At 41.1% G+C, this 21593-nt stretch overlaps 1 long non-coding RNA gene across 2 annotated transcripts in view; it reads left to right on the top strand.

The window, feature by feature from the left end:
* The first annotated feature begins 1352 nt into the window (after nucleotides 1–1352).
* The window catches only part of LOC138809040 (uncharacterized), a 132314-nt gene continuing 112073 nt past the window's right edge, over nucleotides 1353–21593 (top strand). Inside the window, exon 1 of one of the 2 annotated variants that reach the window (XR_011366673.1) lies at nucleotides 1353–1581. This is a non-coding gene — a long non-coding RNA (uncharacterized lncRNA). Of the gene's footprint in view, nucleotides 1582–4164; nucleotides 4415–21593 lie in introns of those variants that run through there. The other variant, XR_011366672.1, reaches the window with a different exon arrangement.

The raw sequence follows: 21593 nt of genomic DNA, 5'->3' as shown, positions 1-21593 counted from the left end.
CCTTTCTTTCCTTCCTTTCTGTCTCTTCCTCTGTTTTTTTGGTTTCTTTTTTTTTGTATTACATTTACATTTTATTATATTCTATAGTTACAAAGTTTGTAAATATTGTTATAATTCATGTGAATTATCCCAAAGGTTTTTGTAATACTACATTTTCTTACCATTATGTATTCTCTGAAATTGATGGAAATTTGAGTTACAGCTAAAGACTTTCCCATATTCTTCATTTTCATTGGGCTTTGAAATATCTGTCATGCATTCTTTATTTTTTTTAATTAAAAATTTTTTTTTGTTGTTCATGAGGCTTGAACTCTGGGCCTGGGTGCTGTCCCTCAGCTCTTTAGCTCAAGGTTAGTACTCTACCACTTGAGCCACAGCACCACTTCTGGTTTTCTGAGTGGTTTGTTGCAGATAAGAGTCTCACAGACTTTCCTGCTCAGGTTGGCTTTGAACCACGATCTTCAGATCTCAGCCTTCTGAGTAGCTAGGATTACAGGTGTGAGCCACTGGTGCCCAGCTGTCATTTATTCTTTAAGATAATGTAAGAGAATTGATTCTTCTTCTTTTTTTTTTTTTTGTAATCAGGCCTTCTGTCAGAACTTATTTTCATTTGAAATAAATTCCTGCTTTTGATCCTTATACTTCAATTTTGGTTTTGCTTTGTCAATCATTTCTGAAAATGGAGCTGTTAAGGATTTGTTACATCATATTACTTTTGTGAACAGTTAATTTTTAAAAATTATCTTTAGTTGTTCAAAGGAATTGTCATTCAACAAAGCAGTTTATGAATACATTGTGTCTTGATCAATGTCACCCTTTTTAACAATGAACCACTGTTCTCAATGATGTCCCCTCCTATAGATAAATTCTTTGTCTTATACCTGGACTCCAAGCACAGCTAAACGCCATGATGCAGGAATGGGGAACCAAAGCTGGAAGTTCATTCTCCCCAGGCAGCGTGGAGGCCGAGCAGTCCTGATGCAGAAGATGGAGTGATTCCAAGGTGAGGTTAAGTGAGGACCAGGTAGTGCTGAAAAACCTCTGCCTGGAAGAGAAGCTCAGGGAACCGGAAGCCTGTGTTAGAGCCAGGATGAAGGGACCGGAAGCCCATGCTGAGGGGGAGGATGTGGGAGGAGGAGGGGAACCGGAAGCCCATGCTGGAGTGGAGGATGAGGGAACCGGAAGCCCATGCTGAAGCAGAGGATGAGGGGGCCGGAAGCCCGCTCCGGGGGCGGAGGCTGAGGAAAGGCAAGCTCGCGCCTGAGTTGTAGGCGAAGGAACCGGAAGTGGTGCTGGAGCGTGAACAGGTTAACCGGAAGCTCATGCTGGCGTCCTTTAGAAGCTCACGAAGCTCACGCAGGAGGGTGGACGAGGGAACCGGAAGCGCCGGGGTCAAAAGCTTGTACCAGGCCCTGTGAAAGCGGGAGCGGAAAGCAAGGGTGGACCCCAGTAGAGAACTGGAACCCCCTGGCCCCAGGAGAGCTGAGGAAACCAAGCGGGAATCGCGAACCCTCTGAGGAGGAAACTGGACTGCAGGCTGAGGAAGGCCGCAAAGGGAGCCAGAATCCCAGGCTGAAACTGGTACTGACGTTGAGGCGCTTCTTTCTTTTAAATACACGTCTGCGTATGTTACATGTGATACTTTAGTGTGTGTGTGTGTGTGTGTGTGTGTGTGTGTGTGTGTGTGTGTGTGTGTGTGTGTGGTGCGCATGTGCGCCATGGCTAGGGCTTGAAGTTGAGGCCTAGGCTCCGTCCCTGAGCTTTTCTGCTCTAGGCGGAGTAGATAGAATTACAAGCATGAGCCACTGGCACCCAGCTTTTGTATGTCATTTCATACACAGCCATTGACCTATTCATTTTTGTTTTTCACCTCATTTGTGCAGGTTGTCGTGAGGAATGGAGCAAGTTTGAGCTTGGAAAGGGCTGACACAAAGGATATTGGAAGTGTGTGTTTGTGTGTGTGTGTGTGTGTGTGTGTGTGTGAAACATACTGAGGGTGAGGCCTCTAGGAGGATCAACCTTCCGAGCTGCAGAAACTGGCTGGACAGAGATGCCTTAGAGCTGGTCTGTACCAGATTGCAGGGAGCACACTCATTGTAGCTGCCATAGCCATCAGCCTTGCTGCTGCTTATGTGCCATGAATTCTATGAACTACTTGAAAATTTCAAGGTCATTGCTGCCGACACCACCAAAAAACTGCATTTCTTTGCCACTGCTGTCACTAGAATAAGGGACCTACCCCTGCCAGTGTAATACATTGTATCCTTCAGAACTCATTGACATTACTGTGGGCCTGATTAGCTTAAGTTCTGGCTATAGGGGGAGCAGGCTTGAGTGTTACTTTTCTGAGGCTGGACATACAATGTGAGCATATCCTCAGAGGAGGTCTACTCCAAAGGTGATAAACACTGAAGTGATGCCACAACTCTGTCCCAGGTACTTTTTGTTTTCAAGCATGCAAATATCCTGCAGGCAAGGAAAAATGAGAGAACATATGATATGCTACTTTCTCCTTGTTTCCACTCTGCTTCAGAGGAACTCTATTAGTCTATTTTCTGTGACTATAATAAAATACCTGAGAATGGGTAGTTTGTACAGGAAAGAAGTTTATTTAGTTCCCAGATGTGGTATTGTGATGCCTGACCTCTGTGACCAACATAATGTCTGATGAGCTCTGGGTTACCTCATATCTTGGTGGATTGGTATTCTGGCAAGAGAAACCATCGGAGGAAGAAATGGTGAGAAGGGAAGCTGGATAGCAATTCAGAGGTTAGTTTTGCTCTTTTCTAATGATGCACTTTCCTGAGAACTAACTAGAGCCCCCATGGGGACTACTTAATACTTCTGGGAGTGCTGTTCTCAGTGACCTGATTGCTTCCTACTAGACTCTACTTTTAAACATTTCTCCACCATACTGAGAACCTTACAGCATACTAATATCCTGGGGACAAACATCTAAGCCATAGTCAGGAGAGAAGCTAGCCTACTTTGCCATAGCTGGGGGGGTCAGTTTTTTGAACACCATCATGTAGTAGTGTTTAATGAAGAAAGCAAGATTTGCCTCAGACATAGTAATTCAGATGTGTAATCCAGCTACTAAGAAGATAGAGATATGGAGGATCACAGTTTGAGGCCAGCCTGGACAAAAGATTGGCAAGACTCCATCTCAACCTATAAGCTGGATGTGGTGGGACATGGCTGTAGTATCAGCTATTTAGGAGTCATAATGGTCAAAAGTTTGAGACTGGCTCTAGGGGGAATAATACAAGACTGTTTGAAAAGCAAGTAGAAAAAGGCTTGGGGATGTGGTTGAAGTGTACTTAGCAAGTGCAAGCATCTGAAGTTCAAAATCCCAGTACCATCAAGAAAAAAAGAGGAGCATTTATCAGGTTTAGCCTCCAGAAAAGATCTCTGTCTTTCACCTTGCAGTCTGTGTGCAACTGGGCTTGCTCCTGGGCCAGGGCCATGCCCTCAGGGCTTTAGGTTATGCTACAAAGGCCCTCACAGCTCTCCTTTGAAGTCTTAGAGGATATTCCAAGCTAGAGCAAAATCACTGAAGGACTGTGCTCTTGTACAAATTGCTGCAGAAATACTTTAAAGGGCTTCAGCTCCCTTCTCTCAGAGCTTCTCTCAGCTCCATGGAGGTAGAAGACAAAAGAAACTGAAACGGAACATATGGGAGCCTTTATAGCGACAAAAAAACATAGGCTGTCTGCCTCCTAAGACTAGATTACCTCTCAACAGAGGGAAGTAATTTCCACTTTGCAGTACAAGAAGAAATAAAACAATCACAGTCTGTCAGTTTCCTAGCATTGAGTTCTTTCAGGTGATTTGATATCCAGCAGTGTTGCTGTCGACAGAGGCTTAGCAAGGTTGAGCTACCTACAAACCATTACGAAGTATCTCCCTGGGAGCAATGGAGGGAAATCTTCTGAAAGAACCTGCCATACTCTATCAAGGTTAGAAAATTTTGTGCACATTGCTTGAACATAGATGCTCCTGTAAGAGTGACTTGGAAACATAGGTGCCTTTTCCAAAGGTGCCTTCCTTGTGTTTGGCTGACGTTAGCTGCCCATCAGCTCTTCCATTCCCTCCAGTGTCCAGCATCCTCCAGGAGTTTCCCACACTCCTGTTTCTCCACTTTGTCCAGGTTCAAGAGCTAGATCCTCCTCCTACAGTTCTTTTCTCTGAAAACACTTGACCCTCAGGTTGCACAAACACTCTGCTTTCAAGTTGTGGAAAGCAGAGGCACAGAGTAGTAAAGTGATGTCTCTTGAGTTATTTGTGGTGCCACAGAAGAAGAGCTTCCTCAGAAAACACTTCGAAGAATTAGAAAGTGCAACACTGCTTGAAGAGAACCACTAACAGCAGTGTGGAGAGCGCTTGAGGACAAATTCAACGACTACTGTACAATGTAAGGTTTTAATTTTTCTTTCTCCAAATTATACTTCAAAAACAGAGTTGTCTTATAATGATTTATTCAGTGATACATTTTTGGAGTATTTATTGTGTCCTAGGCAATACTTTTCCTGAAAGATAAGTTCTTTTTTTTCTGGCTAGTAAATATTTTACTTTGCAAGCCTTTCATTCTTGGTTGCGTATAGGTAATAGGTAAGTGAATGGGCCTGGCTGTGTTTCAAATATCTTTACAAATTGGGCACACAAGCAGTAGTTTTCAACTCTTCCTTTAGGTTCTGAGGACACAGTAGTTGGTAAAGTAATATTACTGTCTTCAAAGCAGCCTTCATTTGAAGGTAAGTGATTTCCTCTGAAAACACTTAATGGTGGGTACTGTGCCATGGGGTAAAATATCCATAGACAGAATTTCTCATGGATTACCAGAGGTATTCCTTGGAAATCTTTATGATGTGATCCTGGAGATGATTCTAAAAAGACACTGATGTTAATAAACATGCTTGTGATCAGTTTACTTCACATAATGTGGGATTAATAAGAAACATTTCTAAATTGAGATTTCTTTTTTTAAATTGAGATTTCTAAAGGAATGCAAATGAAATAAAATATTGCTTGAGTTGATAGTTTTACATTCTAGAAATTGAATGTTCAAGTGGATTGAACTTTTAGAGATCGTTGTAAACTGTGAAGAGAAGATCTCTAAAAGTTAAAATCTCTAAAGGTTTTTTTTTTTTGTGCTGGTTCTGGGGCCTGAGTTTAGGCTGGGCTGGCTTTAAGCTATGGTTCTTAGAGCTCAGCCTCCTGAGTAGCTAGGATTACAGGTCTGAGCCACTAATGCCTGGCTTGATATAGGTTCCTCCTTTAAAATGTTTTTATTGTAGCACAGTGGAAAGAGAGCTGTAGTATAGCTTCTGTTTCTACAGTATTTTGGACAAACACCCACTTGTGGTCTCCATAGATCTCCTCCTTGTAGGCATTTCATATAAATGGTTCCATATAATATGTGATCTTTTGTGATTGGCTCTTTTTACTTAGTATAATGTTTTAAGGGTTTTACCATGTTGCAGCATGTTACAGTGCTTCATTACCTTTTTTTAAGCTGTCAAATAATCCCTTGATGTCTATAACTTCTATTATTCATTCCTTTGTTGACATTCAAGTTTCCAACTTGTGGCTATTGTGAATATAACTTCTGAGACTATTCATGTACAAGTTCTGTGTGGAAATACACTTATTTATCTGAGTAGAACTGATGGGTCATATAATACATGTATGCTCTACTTTTTAAGACTAGCCAACATATTCCCAAATTATACTGATGTTTTTGAAGTGTCTCCCCTATATTTTCTTGTATTAGTTTTAGGTATCACTCTTAGGTCTTTAATCCATTTTTGGTTGATTTTTGGATATGGTGAGGAATAAGCAGAATCTGATATAGGAATTCTTATGTCAGTCATTTATTAGAAGAATGCTATCAAGGAAAATATTTTAAGAAAGAGGGAAATAGAACAGGAAAAAAACTAGGAAAAAATAAAATTATTATTTTGACGTGGGGCGCTGGTGGCTCATGCCTAATGTAATCCTATCCACTCAGGAGTCTGAGATCTGAGGATCACAGTTCAAAGCCAGCATGGCAGGAAAGCCCTGAGACACTTACCTCCAATAAAGTACTCAGAAAAAGCCTGAAATGATGCTGTGGCTCAAGTGGTAGAGCTCTAGCCTTGAGCAAAAGAAGCTCAGGGACAGCACCCAGGCCAGAATTCAAGTCCCAGTACCGGACAAAAAAAAGAAAAGAAAAAGAAAGGTTATCTTTTGAGGTTTAGATGGAGAAACTTCTTTTACTGCAAACAGCTTTTTGGTCACTAACTTTATGGAATCCCAACCTTATTTCCTATATGGCTAAATCAAATTGGTTGTAAGGAAAACAGATAATCTTGGGCCTCAAATGTTTCATTTGCTAAGTAAATATAGACATGGCAGAAGGACAAGACTTGGACATTACCACATTTTTGGGCTATACAGAATTGACTCAGAACCCTTGTCTTGTTTTTCTAGTGTTTTACACTGTCCCCAATTATCTACCTGAGTGCTGGTGCCTTAACTTCTAATGGATTAACTAATGTTCCTGGAGGGATATGGTATGGAAACATGCTCTGAGCACGTTAAATGTTACATGAGTCTACCTCAGGCAGCTGACAGATGGTGATTTATTCCACAAAGTATTGACATGTTCTGATGAAGTACTTTGTTATTGAGACATTTTGGCAGACCCAGTATTTCCATCTCTGTGTACCAGAAACATTTCCCCTGACATTCTTAAGTTATATTGCTCCTTGTGTAAGATAGCATGTTTTAAAAAGCTTTATTGAGGTATAATTTACATCTAATAAAATTTGGTAATTCTAAGTGATGAGCAGTTTGATGTACCTCCTCCATTTTGGCACATAGAACAGATCCATTACTCAGTTTCCTCCTGTCCTTTCCTTGTCAAGTCTCTTTCCCTAACCCTCACCCTAAGCAGATACTGATCTGTGCTCTGTCAATATAGTTTTATTTTTTTGGTTGTTGTTGGTCATGGGCTTGAACTCAGGCCCTGGGCACTGTTTCTAAGCGTTTTTGCTCAAGGTTAGCACTATATGCTTTGAGCAACAGCTCCACTTCTGATTTTCTGGTGGTTAATTGGAGATGAGTCTCATGGACTTTCTTGCCCAGGTGGCTTTGTACTGTGATGTTCAGATCTCAGCCTTCTGAGCTCTATTACAGGTATGAACCATTGGTGCCTGGCCAGTATGGTTTTACTTTGTCTAGAGTTTTAAATTCTGTTTTTTATTTTTTTATTGCCAAGGTGATGTACAGAGGGCTTACAGTTACATAAGTAAGGTAATAAGTACATTTCTTGTCAAACTTGTTACCTCTTCCCTCACTTTTCTCCTATTTTCTTTCCCCAACCCCCCAAGTTGTACAGATCATTTCCAACGTATTGTCTTGTGTATATCACTGTAGCTTGGTTCCCCCTTGTCCTTTGTCTCACCATTCTGTTATTCCCCTTCCCTTTCCTAATTCAAGTGAATGTATATACGATACCAAGGTACCAAAATCAAATAACGTAACAATAGGGAATATACCATAAGGGGAAGAACATAAAATGAAACAAAAAAATCCCATAGTACATTAAAAACAATCCACAACAGCCAGGCATCAGTGGCTCACGCTTGTAATCTTAGCTACTCAGGAGCCTGAGATCTGAGGATTGCCATTCAAAGACAGCCTGGGCAGGAAAGTCTGTGGGATTCTTTGTTTTTTTTTTTTTTTTTTTTTGGGTCCGGTCATGGGCCTGAACTCTGGGCCTGGGCGCTGTCCCTCAGCTCTTCAGATCAAGGCTAGCATTCTACCACTTGAGCCATAGCGCCACTTCCGGCTTTTTTTTTTTTCTGGTTATGTGGTGCTGAGGAATTGAACCCAGGGCCTCATACATGCAAGACAAGCGCTCTACCACTGAGCCACCTTCCCATCCCTTCTGTAAGATTCTTATCTTCAATAAATCAATAGAAAACCAGAAGTGGTGCTGTGGCTTGAGCAGTGGAGTGCTCACCTTGAGCTGAAGAGTGTGGGGACAGTGCCCAAACGAAGTTCAAGCCCCACAACCAACAAAAAAAAACAAAAAAAAATTCACAACAAAGAAAAAAACTCTGTGTCTATGTCTTGGAGTTCATTTCACTTAGTATCATCTTATATGGTCATATGTACATAGCTATTGAGCTATTCTGCTCATCTGCTAAGATTATCCTGGACATATACTAATTATTGTAAATAAGGGGAACCATGGGACCTATGTTTCTTTGGGTCTGGCTTCAGTTGATATAATTTTTTCCAAATCTTTCCATTTCTTTACAAATGGGGTGGTGTTATTCTTTCTGAACGAAGCATAGAATTCATACACACACACACACACACACACACACACACACACACACACACATATGTACACACACACACCACATTTTCTTGATCCATTCATCTACTTAGGGCACCTGGGTTGGTTCCATATCATAGCTACAGTGAATAATGTGATAAACATAGTTGTGCTGGTAGCATTAATATGGCTATAATCAAGAAATAACAGATGTAGACGGGGATGTGGTCAAAAGGGAATACTTTTGCACTGTTGGTGGGAGTGCAAACTTGTTCAACTACTCTGGAAAGCAGTATGGAGGTTCCTCAAAAGACTACATATAGAGCTCCTCTATGACCCAGCAATCCTGCTTCTAGGCATTTACCCAAATGATCACAAACAAGGCCATACTAAAACTAAATTATGTTTTTAAAATAGAAAATGTAAAGGAACAAATTATTCCCCATTAACTGTGGTTTAAAAAAAAATATTTTTGTTGGTCCTGGGGCTTGAACCTCTGGGCTTGGGTGCTGTCCCTGGGCTCCAAGCGAGTGCTCTACCACTTGAGCCACAGTGCCACTTCTGGTTTTTTAGTGGTTTATTGGAGATAAGAGTCTCACAGAGTTTCCTGCCTGGGCTGGCTTTGAACGGCGATCCTTGAATCTCAGCCTCCTGAGTAGCTAGGATTACAACGGTGAGCCATTAGCATCCTGCTCTGTGGTAAAATATTAACATGATTAATCTCAACAAAAAGCTGGCAGACATGGAATTCTGTTTGCTTATATGACTTAAGTCTGTTAGAAACAAGCAGAGAATGGTGGTCCATTCAGTAGACATGGACTCTTTAAGCAAGAATGCAACTCTTCACTCTGAGGTCCAGTAGACAACTTTTTATCAGGAGAATTTAGGTCAAAGATACCTAGAGTATTTGGATTTTTTTTGTGGATTTTGTTTCTGGATGCTTAAGACTTTTTTACATTATGAAAGTTGGAGTATGAAGCTCTTGAGTTCAGTAACAAAAAAAAAAAAAAGGAAAGAATTGTCCGAGTTGCATGGAATAATGGCCACAGGATCCTCTTCCTTCCTTATTCACTTGTCCTGTCATTATGCAGTTGACTCATCTCATTCCCATTCTGTCTGTACCTCTGTTATCTGGGGCAAGACGTGTGCATGGTAGGATGGGTGGCAAGAACTAATGGATGATGGGAAGGTGGCTGTCCTATCCCACCTTCCCTACTGAAACTAGTTTCTAGAGGGCTTTGGGTTTTCACCCCTTGTCAAAGGCTTCCAGTCCCCTTTTGGTTTTGATCTCTAGGGCTCTGACTCTACCCAGTCTGTGCTCCTGTGATGAACCACCACAAGAGTTTCAATCTTGTTAGACTCTTAACTTCTTTCTTTCTTTCTGTCTTTCTTTCTGTCTTTCTTTTTCTGTCTTTCTGTCTTTCTCTTTTTCTCCCTCTTTCTTTTTTTTATTATGAAAATACTGTACAAAGGGGTTACAATTACATGGGCAAGATGAGTACATTTCTTATCAAGCATTGTAGCCTCCTCCTTTGTTTCCCCTTCCCATCCCTTCCCATCCTCCCCCTCCCTCTTTCTTTTTCTTTCTTTCCCTCCCTTCCTCCCTCCCTCCCTCCCTCTTTCTTTCTCCTTCCTTCCTTCCTTTTTCTCTCTACCTCTCCTTCTCCCTCTCCCTCTCCCTTTCCCTCTCCCTCTCCCTTTCCCTGGTCCTGGAGCTTGAACTCGGCCTGTGCACTGCCCCTGAGCTTCTTTTGCTTAAGGTGAATGCTCTACCATTTGAGCCACAGTGAAATGTCTGGCTTTTTTGGGTAGTTTATTGAAGATAAGAGTCTTAGAGTTTTCTGCCAGGGCTGGATTTGAAACACAATCTTCAAATATCAGCCTCCTGAGTAGGATCACAGGGGTGAGCCACCTGTGCTTGGCTGCTGCTGCTCTTCCTTCCTTCCTTCTCTCCTCCTTCTTCTCTTTCTCCTCCTCCTCTGGGTTGAGGGGTGGGCAGAGTATGCTTGTGTGGATCTAGGGGATGAGGACAGAAAGGAATGGATTTGTTACTCCATGAACTAGGTAGGTTTCATACTTGTTTAGTTGAAAAAATCTTTGTACCAACAGTTTAAATAAGACAGCTATGATTTACTGAGCACCAAGCATTGTCCTGGGATTGGTTTCATTTTTCTAGATGAGGAAACTAAGGCTCAGAAAAGGTAAGGGACTTGCCTGAAGTAGAGTCAGTAAGTGATAATTCTTCTTTCTCCATGGACCTGGGAGAGGAGAAAGCTTTTGTAGACTACAATCTGTAGGTGGTGATGATAAAATGGGTTTCTATAGTGTTCAAGAATTACAGGAAGGGTGGGAGGTGGGGTGAACAGATTGCTAGCATAGCATTTCTTACCTGTAACTTAGTGTTACATTATGCTGGGGCATAAAATGGGCAGGTTGGAAAGTCTTTGTCATTATGCTCATGCCTTCTTGGAGCATGGGGGTGCTGAGAAGATAAAGGCAGCTTAATAAGACAGTTATTTTCTGCTAACTAGTCTGTTCCCTCTTCCTCTCCTCTAGCACAGATTTTGGATAAAAGGATAGGGACTTAAGCAATAGGATATATATCATGGCTTCCAAGTGCTGGACACTTAATGTTGGCTTGCTTTTATGCATTTCACATATTGATTTCTTTTGCCTTGTAGTTTAGAAAAATACATCACTAGGCTCATGGAGGCTTCTGGCATTCTAGTGAGAGCTGGTGGGGGTGGGGTGGGTGGAAGCAGCCATTCTCTTCTAAGAGACTCCTCCCCTGTTTGTGTTGGTGCTAGGAGAGTCAGGACCTGGGTTAGGAAGTGGCAAGCAAGATGGCAAGCATGCAAAGTTTAAGGAAGCACACACTCTCTGATGGGTCATACAAGTATAGAGTTAGCATGTGCATGATTCAGAGAATCATGTAATTTGGGTCCCTTTCTTGCCTCACCCTTCTCCCAGCATTGCTAAGAATCTAAATCATAGAAATGACTCTCTAAAAAGGCACACATTTCATTAAGACAGCCTCCAGCACTTTACCCCGTTGGCAAAACTGGCCTGTTTCTGTTGTCACTGGTATGGAAAATAAACTGTAATCATCTGTCTTGGGTCCAATTTGAACGTATTAGCTTTCCTGAGGGAGATGTCAGCAGGTAGAACCCACATGTCAGGGACTGGAGAGATAGTAGCTATGAAGCTAATTTGAAAATACTTCTGTGGTACTTAGCTGGGTGTGATTTTAATTCATTTTTTTGTCCCTTGATAATCGTAAAGTGCTTTCAGGCTGTGAATATCCATTTTTGACCAGCATGCTTATACTTCATCTGGGGACTGCATTTAATGGCCATGGTGGTGATGGGATGCACAAGGGAATTGTGTAAGGCACAGATATTGGCTTTGTAGAGAGAAACATCATGGATACTAACTCACATGGCTGTTCTATACAATGAATTGTAGGATCTGAGCACTTGTATTTATATATATATATATATATATATATATATATATATATATATATGCACACACCTAGCTGATATTTGAATAATATTTTGTATTTAGCCAAATTTTTATTACTTCACTTAATTCTTGAAATAGCCCAATAAAATTTACTGAAGCTGGTTAGAATAATGGAGAAAAATGAAATGGTTTCATTTTGTTTGAATTTCATCTTTGCTATTCAACTAGCTGAGTAATCAGCTAGTTGAAGAAATAGCCTGTAAAATGAGGATGATCATGCCTACCTCCTAGGGTGATTGGGAGAATTAAATAATAACATGTACAGTGTATGGGTATTAGCACAACACATGTTATATAATGGTAACCCAAGGACTGTTGGTTCTTTTCATCCCTGCTTCCAAACTGGGCCCGGTGTCCTTTCTATTGTAGTCTGTTTATCTCAGTCTTGATAGTACTGTGAAGTTACCAGCTTTGTGACAGTGTTGGTGAGCTGGGTCCAGGAGGAAGAAAATTGGCCATCAGTTTTGTGAGTTTAGAGGGGCCATTGCATAAATTGCTCTCTTGTCAGATGTGGTGGCAGACGGTTCTTCTCAGCTAGAAATTGTTGGGTAAAGGGTAATAACTGAAAATTTTAGATTGATGTCTAGAGGGCTTAGTGGGTTGCAGAAGCTAGCTAGGCCAGGTTGCTGGCCCAGGTTATACTGCTGAGAATCTCCCTTCTATCCAGCAGGTGCCTGTACCAGGCTCATTCAGATGAGAGGCAAGTCCTGCAGTCCCTTTAAAATTGGTGGCATTTCTCTCTCCAAGTGGGTAGTCTCTATTTTTCTTTCTGTTCTCTCCCACTTCATCATTCCTCTTCCTATTGTTTATATAAGGGAACTTCAGCTGCTTCCTGAGAGCCCGGGGATTTTGTGTTGGTGGTCCTCTAGCCTCCAGAAGTCCTAGAGATGAGAAGCTAGTCCTTTGTTCCTCTCATCAGCTCACTTGGAAAAGATACTAGAGATTCTCTTCTTTAACCCAAAGGGATGTCAAACAATGGAAACGCTCCACACCATCTCAGGTCAGTTAGGGATTTATTGAAATGGAAAAAGCTTTTCTCACCTGTTAAGCAGACCTATACTGGCTCTGGACAAGTGGACTTGGACTCAGAGAATCAGAATATCTTTCTTTCCTTTTTTTTTTTTTTTGCCAGTCTTGGGGCTTGTATTTATTGCTTCTTGAAACAAGTGGTAAGATTGTTCTCTCCCTGTATCCCTTCCTCTCTCTTTTTTTTTCTTCCTATCTCTTCCTGTCTTCCAATATGTCTCCTGTCTCTTTTTCACCTTTCTCTGGGCTTTTTCTTCCCATTATCTCTTCCTGCCAGCAAATATTTCTCTTCAGAACTGAATAAGGGACATATTTGGAAAAATATAAATGAAGAGCAAGAAGGGGTCCTTTTGACTCCTGTAAGCATGAACTTGCTTAATAAAGGACCTATTTCCAAATGCAATAATAAGAAAATACAAAGACCACTACTTAGATTTTAGCCAGCACGCAATTAAAACTGTTAGAATATTTGAAAGCCATCACATCTTTCCCTTCATAGTATTATGAAAGAAGTTACTAATGATTTTTCTTTTCATTTTTTTTTCTCTTAAAGAGAGTTAGCTCACCAGCTTGGTCAAAGCATCAAAGAAAAGGCTGGTACACTCTCCCAGGGGACTGTTTCCAAACCCCACCTTGACCTCTGTGAAATTTCCATGACTGCTCTGCACTATTAATGACTGGTCATCCTGGGATGGGTCAGTCAAGTCTCATGCTGTTGCAGGGGTAAAAGGACAAGCTCAGAAGTCATTTGTATCATTTTATGGAGAAGTGGGCTAAAGATGACGAAGTATGAAGGCTTTTTAAAGATAGCTTCTGGGAACTTTAGGGCCCTTAAGTATCTGGCTTGGCCAATGACTCCAACCTCTCAGCATGTTCTTCTTTCACAGTGAATCCAGGCAAAGGAATTACCTTGATCCTTGTGTTTTTCCATCTTCCCTGGCTCTTTGTGTCACCACCGTGGTCCTGCATTTATGCAGTTCCTGACCTTTTCTTAGCTCCTTTTCACATTTCTGAGACCAGCAGATGGATGTGACTTCCCCAGATTTGACCTTTGGTGCTTCTAGCATAGGGGTTTTTCCTCTGAGTTGGTTGTGGGCTGTTGCTTATGATCATGAGTAGATTCAAGATTTTCTCCCTGAGATGCCAGCCAAAAAGTAGTGTCACTATTATCTCTTTGTGTATCTATGTATTGTATATCTCTCATTTCTGTATGTGTCTATCTTATCTTCCTCCCTCCCTCCCTTCCTCTCTCCCTCACTCCCTCTGTTCCTCCCCGCGGGGGCTCCCCCCCCCCCCAGTGGACAACGTTGTCATCAGAGTCTATAAAGGGTTTTAATGGTGAGCATTCTCTGCCTTTGTGACTGCTTTTCTATATTTAAGTTTCCCTTCTATTTGTGTTGTGTATCAGTTTGACAGGTCTCTAAAGTTTAGAGATTCATAATTTCTAGATTTTTCAGAATCATTTTGCCTGGTAACACTACTAGGTGAGATGTAACTACTAAGACCTCAGATTTAACCTACCTCCTAATTGCCTTGAATTTCATGCCTTCCATACCTAGTGGTTTTTTTTTTTCCAGAGGGGCTCTTGATTAATCAGTGAGGTGTTTGTGAAGCTGGGTTCTCCTGTGGCAGACGTGACAAGTCATAATTTGTAATAGAGGAGCTACCTTTCTCTGGTTGTCTCAGCCTTAGTGTTGTGACTGATCACCTCACTGCAAAACATTTGATAAGTGGCCACCAAATGTTACTCATTACTCAAAAATTCTTCCAGTTTTCTAAACTAAAGTCTTCCCCAAATCTTACACAAGCCATTGTGTTTTGGGGGAGGTGAACCAGGGACATTCTTGCTAAACTATTTTGGCATAAAAAATATCATAAGTGAGAGAAGAGAAAATCTTGTTTGCTAAAGGGCTGCTGGGTGAACTGCCTCTTGGCCTTTTGATAGCATCTTTGAAATGGAAATGGCCAGCTGCTTGACCTTCTGTTCAGTGACCCTTTTTGTACAAAGTCAAATTGCAACCGCCTCACAGCAACAATTCACCTATGGACACAAACAGGATTTCCATTTTTTTCTAACCTTTTTTTTTCTTGGTGCATTTGTTACCATGAACATTTTTTTTTTTACTATTCACATAAAGGACATCATGCTTGAAAAGAGATTTTTGCATCAAAAGAAATATAACTTACAAAGATTTAAAAATACCAGGGGAAAGTCTGTCTTCAATTCTCTGTCTGAGCTTTTAAATGTATTGTAATGTGAAAAGATGATATTCTTGAATGGAGTTTAGGGTTGTTCATGGTTTACTGTCTTCTTGAATTCAAAATGGACAAAGAGAAATTATCACCCCCTATTGTGAACAAAAGGAGAGAAAGGTAAGCTCTATGAGATTATAACTTGGGGAAAATAAATGAATGCTTTATGTTCTCTCAGTGCAGCATTCTGAATTAGAAAAGGAGCTAGAGCTTGGCTGCGCTGTTAAGGCTGTAGCTGTATTGAAGTCTGTAAGAAGCTACAGTACAAAAATGAGTAAGCCTTTGGGCATCATCCACACACATCCCTGCTGTTTCCTCTTCTTCTGGTCCTCTATCAGGCAGTGCAGAGCCTCTTATCTAAGATGGAGCATCAGTGCACAGGTTTGGAGAATGCCCAGGAAGGTGTTCTAGGGAAGCTGTTGGATGTTCAGGAATGCACTGGGATATTGCTACTTTGCCTCATTGTAGGGCCAAGGTGGATAAAGACCTACTTCCCACTCTACCTCCTAGCCCCATATATGGATGTCTGTATTTCATAGATCATTGGGGGTAGAAGCTCCCTTAAATGGCAAAGGCAAAACAAGTCATTTGGTCTGGTCAGGAGAACCAAAGAAGGTAGAGATGTGACCCATAGAGTTTGGATGGTAGTAGAGACTGAGGTTCTGATTCAACAAATGTTTGTCAGGTTCATATTGTGTGCTCAGACACCTAGTGCTTAACCCCAGAAGAATCCTGTAAGACTGCATGCAGAGAAGGAAAGGAGGAGGTTCCTGGGGTGCACAATTCTATGTTTCGATCTTGGCTTGGGCACATTCAGCCAGATTGAGATTTGAGTCATTTTCCCCTTCTAAACTCCCAGATTCTGATTTTCACATTGTTTATGTGTAGCAGGCTGGTTTTGAACTTCTGATAGCATCTTTGGAATGGAGTGTTCTGCTTTAGCCTTTAAATGTTGGGATTACAGACATTTGCCACCATGATTGGCCATTTCCATTCTTTTACTACTGTTGGGCTGGGAATGTGGATTAGTGGTAGAGTGCTTGTCTTAGCATGCATGAAGCCCAGGGTTCAATTCCTTAGTACCATAGAAAAAGCCAGAAGTGGTAGAATGCTAGCCTGAGCACAAGAAACTCATGAACAGTGCCCAGGCCCTGAGTTCAAGCCCCAAGACTGGCAAAAAACAAAACAAGACAAAAACCACACCTCTTGGCTACTGATATTATACATCTTTTTTTCAAGTTGTTGTCTAGGATTTGTAATTTAAATTTTCACAACTACAAGATACTATCTTTTATATGATTAAACTTACCTATTTCCTTCACAAATTCATATAAGCAATGTACATTCATAAGAAAGAGAAAGGAAACATTCAGGTACTACACCTATTTGCTTTTAGCTGTAACCTAAAGTGGTGGTAATTCAGTGTCTTATACTGGATTGGGAAAGAAGCACAGGACCTTAAGTTTGTGTGAAACACAAACTAGAATGACAAGTTTAAGTTCTAGGAAATCCCATTTAATCTTTTCTTTTGCTCTATTCTTTTCTTTAGCCCTTTAAAAGCTGAGCCAGGCAGAATGGCAATAAAGACTCCTTGACCACTGAGGTTCATCAGCAGTATCTAGTGCCAGAAGTCCTGTTTTCATCCTGATAATCATATATCAAAGGGCCTCAAATATGTTGGGCTGTACCTGATAGAAATCTGAACTTTTCAGGGCCTCTCCAAACTAAATCTATGACCTTTGTGAGGCAGGGCCATTGTTGCTTGTGGAACACAATCTTTGTGATCCCATGTGGGGAAACCTGCTCCTTGCAGAAAGCAGGCAGGAGTCAAACCTTTTGTGCGCTCTTACCGTCTGTTAAAATCAAATCCTGATTGCTACTTTAGCTTCTGTACCTCTGACTTCATGATGACCAATCATTTGATAAAAATGAATTCTTGGATCTTTAGAAACTGCCTTTAGAACGCTGGAAAATGTTTTTGAATTTCCACAAAGAATTGAATTCTCAAAAGCTTATATTTCACCTGTATGGTCAAGACTTTGTCCAGTCCTTGGATTAACTCAACTGTTATGTCACTACTTCTTTTTGTCTTTGTGCCCACTGGTTGGTAGATGCTATTTGTATTTGTTACATGAATGAGTGAAACCAGAAGTCTGGACAGGGTTAAATTAATGGAGCTGTTAATAACTCTTTTTTTTTTTTTTTTTTTTGGGTCCGGTCGTGGGGCCTGAACTCTGGGCTTGGGCACTGTCCCTCAGCTCTTCAGCTCAAGGCAAGCGCTCTACCACTTGAGCCACAACGCCACTTCCGGCTTTTTTCTTTTTGCTTATGTGGTGCTGAGGAATCGAACCCAGGGCCTCAGGCATGCAAGGCAAGTGCTCTACCACTGAGCCACCTTCCCAGCCCCATGGAGCTGTTAATAACTCTTATACTTACTATCAGTAATTATGGATTTAAAATTTTCTAAAAAATTGAATTGCTGGAAAGCTTGGAAGCATATATGGATTTAAGTTCCTGCCTTGTAGTGAACTCCCTTTGAGTAAGTAATCTCTTTTCTAAGGGCCTCAGTTTTCATATCCATAAAATGAGACCAGCATAATGTTAGTAATAGCAGAGTAACTGTCAAGCATTCCTTCTCTGAGGCCAGCACCCATTCTATCCAGCTTGCTGCATCTCAACACATCTTTCTGGCCATATTTCTCTTCTGTGATTCGAGGATTCAGTTTCTCAGCATCCAAACTGTAGAAGCAGCAAGGACAAATATGTTTAATGTAGGTATGCATTTGGATTGGCACTGGCATTCTGTAGACTGAACTGGACTCAGGTCCTCTCTTCTCTCAGTGATCTTAGGTATGGAGTCATTAGGGGAATATATTTCAGTCTGGCCATTGATTATGCCAGCAAGATTGATTTTTCAGTTTTATTATCTCATCTTTAGTTTGGATCTTTGTTATGGCTGCCTATTAACATGCTTGCTTTCTTTTCTTCTTCTTTTTTTTTTGTTGGTCGTGGGGCCTCAACTCAGGGCCTGGGCTCTGTCCCTCAGCTCTTTAGCTCAAGGCTAGCACGCTACCACTTGAGCCACAGTGCCACTTCCAGCTTTTTCTGCTTATATGGTATGGAGGAATCGAACCCAGGGCCTCATGCATGTAAGGCAAGCGCTCTACCACTGAGCCACCTTCCCAACCCCCTTAACATGCTTTCTTGAATCTACAAATATTCTTCCATAGCAATACAAAGCCAAACCATAAGACAACTGGTGTTTGATGCTCTTAGTAAATGCCAAAATCATCCACCTGGAAGTCTAATCCAAAACTTCAAGAGTCATCCTTGGCCCTCTCTAAATTTGCCATCAAGTATTTCTCAATGCAGCCTTTTTTCTATCTCTGAATTTCCTTTGCTTCTTCCAGTCTCTCAAGCTGCCTTCTTAGTATGAATCTTCACAGCTTTCCCCTGAGGACTATAGAAGCTTCTTTTCTCTGTTCTTTTCATGTGTACTGTTTCCCTCTGATGTTTTTTTTTTTTTTTTTTTGCCAGAGGAGAGATAGTGGGTATGTCTTGCATCTTGGAAATTGCTTATGACTCCCACAATGCTTGATCTGTCACATAGTCAATCATGGCATTTTGCGTAGTGACCACAATATTTAAAAAGTTCTAAAAGCTTTAGGTAGTTGAGCCTTTGCCCGAAATCACCTTAATTTTTGTATCTTGTCCTCACAAGTCTCTGATGCAACATGCTTTCTTCTTTGTGGAGAGGGTGGTTCCTTCCTTCCAAACATCTCAATACAAGTCATTTTCTCCTATCTAACTATTCCCCTTCTCTTCCTAAGCTTATAGACACTTGAGCTATTCATTTGAACTGTAAATGAAGAAACAGAAGTTTATAAAAACTTGATGTTTTTAGGCAGTTATGTTTTAAAGCAGTTAATAAACACCGAACATCAAACAGTTAATAAACATAGCTACAAAGGTTGTCATGGTACTTTTTCTTTTCTTTTTGTTGGCAGTAGTTGATTTTGTTGGCAGTACTCAGGGCCTCGAGCTTGTTCAGCTTGTTTGCTCAGTTGGTGTACTACCACTTAAGCCATGCCTCAAGCCTGTCTTTTTTCTAGTTATTTTGGAGATACTCTTCTGTTTTGTTTTTGGCCCAGGCTGACTTTGAACCACAGTCCTCCAGATCTCAGCATCTGAAGTAGCTAGTATCATAGGTATGGGCCACTGGTGACTAGCATATTTTATGGCACTTTGGATTGATAATGCTACCTGTAGTGCTATAATGAGAAGAATCCTAAGGCTGCATTGTGACTCAGTGAGAAGTACAACATTACTTATTAGTGATTATGCCCTGGGTGAAGGATTAGAGCAGGAAGATACACAAAACAGGTATCTATCCATGCAAATGCTATAATACATGAGGTTGTAGTGCTCATTTCACTTGTTAAAAATTAGAAGCAGATGCTCCTTTGAAATAAAAAATTTTGCTAACAGAAAACAGGTGTTCTTATGAAGGGACAGGCCACCTTAGACCATTGAGCTGAAGGATATTAAATCAAGCAATGGTGAACTTCACTCCTGGTCTTTTTTACAAATTCATTTTCTCTCTTGTGAAGAGACCTTTGATTGACAGATGTTATGAAAGCTCTTGTAGCAGGAAGCTGCAACTTTCAGGAATAGATGGAAGAGGTGAGGGCTCTCTTCCACGACTTTCTCAGAAACACTTCTACATTTGGAGCAAGTTGGAAACGCAACAGGATACCAGAAAGGTGAGGCTGAAGGGTTAAGGTGTGAAGCTTGCTTTCCCATATTTCAGGATCAAGTATTCACTTTTTACCCAGGTCCAGTGGGCCAAAATATACTTAGAAATCTAAATTTTGTCTTACAGATCTCTGCACCTGCTCTGTAGTACCCAACACAGGGCTTGCCTACAGTATTCATGATGGTCAGGACTGTCAGGATTCTAACTTTACCAAGGCAAAGGCATTGCCTAAATCTCCATGGAATGAGTTCTTTTCCTTGTCCTTGACTATTGCCTGTTGTCTGACACTGGGTATTCAGGCTGAAGCTTCTACTAGCTTTCTTAGTTCTGTGGTGAAGTTTTCTTTTAGCTTGGGCAGTAGGCTACACCTGTGTATTTCAACTCACAGAAGGCACATGTAAGTTGATTCTGTCTTCACTCATGGGATAGGGTCTTTGTCTCCTCATATCCAGAAGAATAAGATAGAGGCTCTAGCATTTTAGTGTTCTGGTTTATGGGTCAAGATTGTGAGTTTTCTGGATTGAGATTCTGGCTAGCTAGCATTTCATTCCCCCCTCTTTTTGGTCAGATGTGGGCCTTGAACGCAGGGCCTGGGCACTGGCCCTGAACCTTTCTGTACTCAATGCTAGTGCTCTACCATTTGAGTCACAGTGCCACTTCTGGTTTTTGAGTGTTTAACTGTAGATAAGAGTCTCACGGGGACTTTTCTGTCCAGGCCAACGTCAAACTGTGATCCTCAGATCTCAGCCTACTGAGTAGCTAGGATTACAGGTGTGAACCACTGGTGCCTGGCTCCTGTCTGTCTTTAAAATGTCTTTTTAAATTCCTTTCCTTGAAAAGGTGCTGAACATAACTAATCATCATCATGTATGCAAGTCATACCATAATGAGACATTACTTCATATCTATTACGATGGCTTTTATAAAAAAATCAGATAATTAATATTGGTAAGCATATGGAAAAAAGAGAACCTTTATGTACCATTGGTGGGACTGTACACTGTTGCAGCCACAATGGAAAATAGTGTGGAGTTTCCCCCCAAATTAAAAGTAATCACCACAAAATATAGCAGTTCTACTTCTGAATATATGTATAAAATTAAAATCAGTATCTTTTTGTTTTTTGATGATTAGCTGGCAGGAATTCTGGAATCATACTTCTAGCCCTTTTATTTTAGTTATTTTTGGGATAGGATCTCATGCTCAAATCCATGTGGACCATGACCCTTCTATTTTCTGCTTCCTTTGCAGCTGAGATGATACATGCACACCACCATGACCATCTTTATCACTGAGTTGTATCCCTGGCTCAGGTGTTGCTAACTCTTTGCCTGGACCAGCCTCAAACCATGATTCTTAGATCTACATAATTGGAATAGCTGCTATTTCAGACATGAACCACCATGCCCAACCTTATGCTTTTTTTTTTTTTTTTTTTAATTTTTAGTTGGTTGTGGGGCTTGAACTTTGGGCTGGGGCACTGTCCCTGAGCTCTTCAGCTCAGGGTGAGCCCTCTACCACTTGAGCTACAGTGCCACTTCCGGTTAAATGGTTAAGTGAAGATAAGAATCTCACAGACTTTCCTGCCCAAGCTGGCTTTGAACTGCCATCCTCAAATCTCAGCCTCCTGAGTAACGAGGATTACAGGTGTGAGCCACTGGCTCCTGGCTTCTTTTGGTTCTTAAGAAGGGTATGCTATGCTAA

Source organism: Dipodomys merriami, unplaced genomic scaffold, assembly GCF_024711535.1.
Source record: "Dipodomys merriami isolate MVZ:Mamm:240054 unplaced genomic scaffold, mDipMer1.0.p SCAF_48, whole genome shotgun sequence".
In the NCBI taxonomy this organism is placed as follows: Eukaryota; Metazoa; Chordata; class Mammalia; order Rodentia; family Heteromyidae; genus Dipodomys; species Dipodomys merriami.
This window is presented reverse-complemented; position numbering and strand designations above follow the sequence as displayed.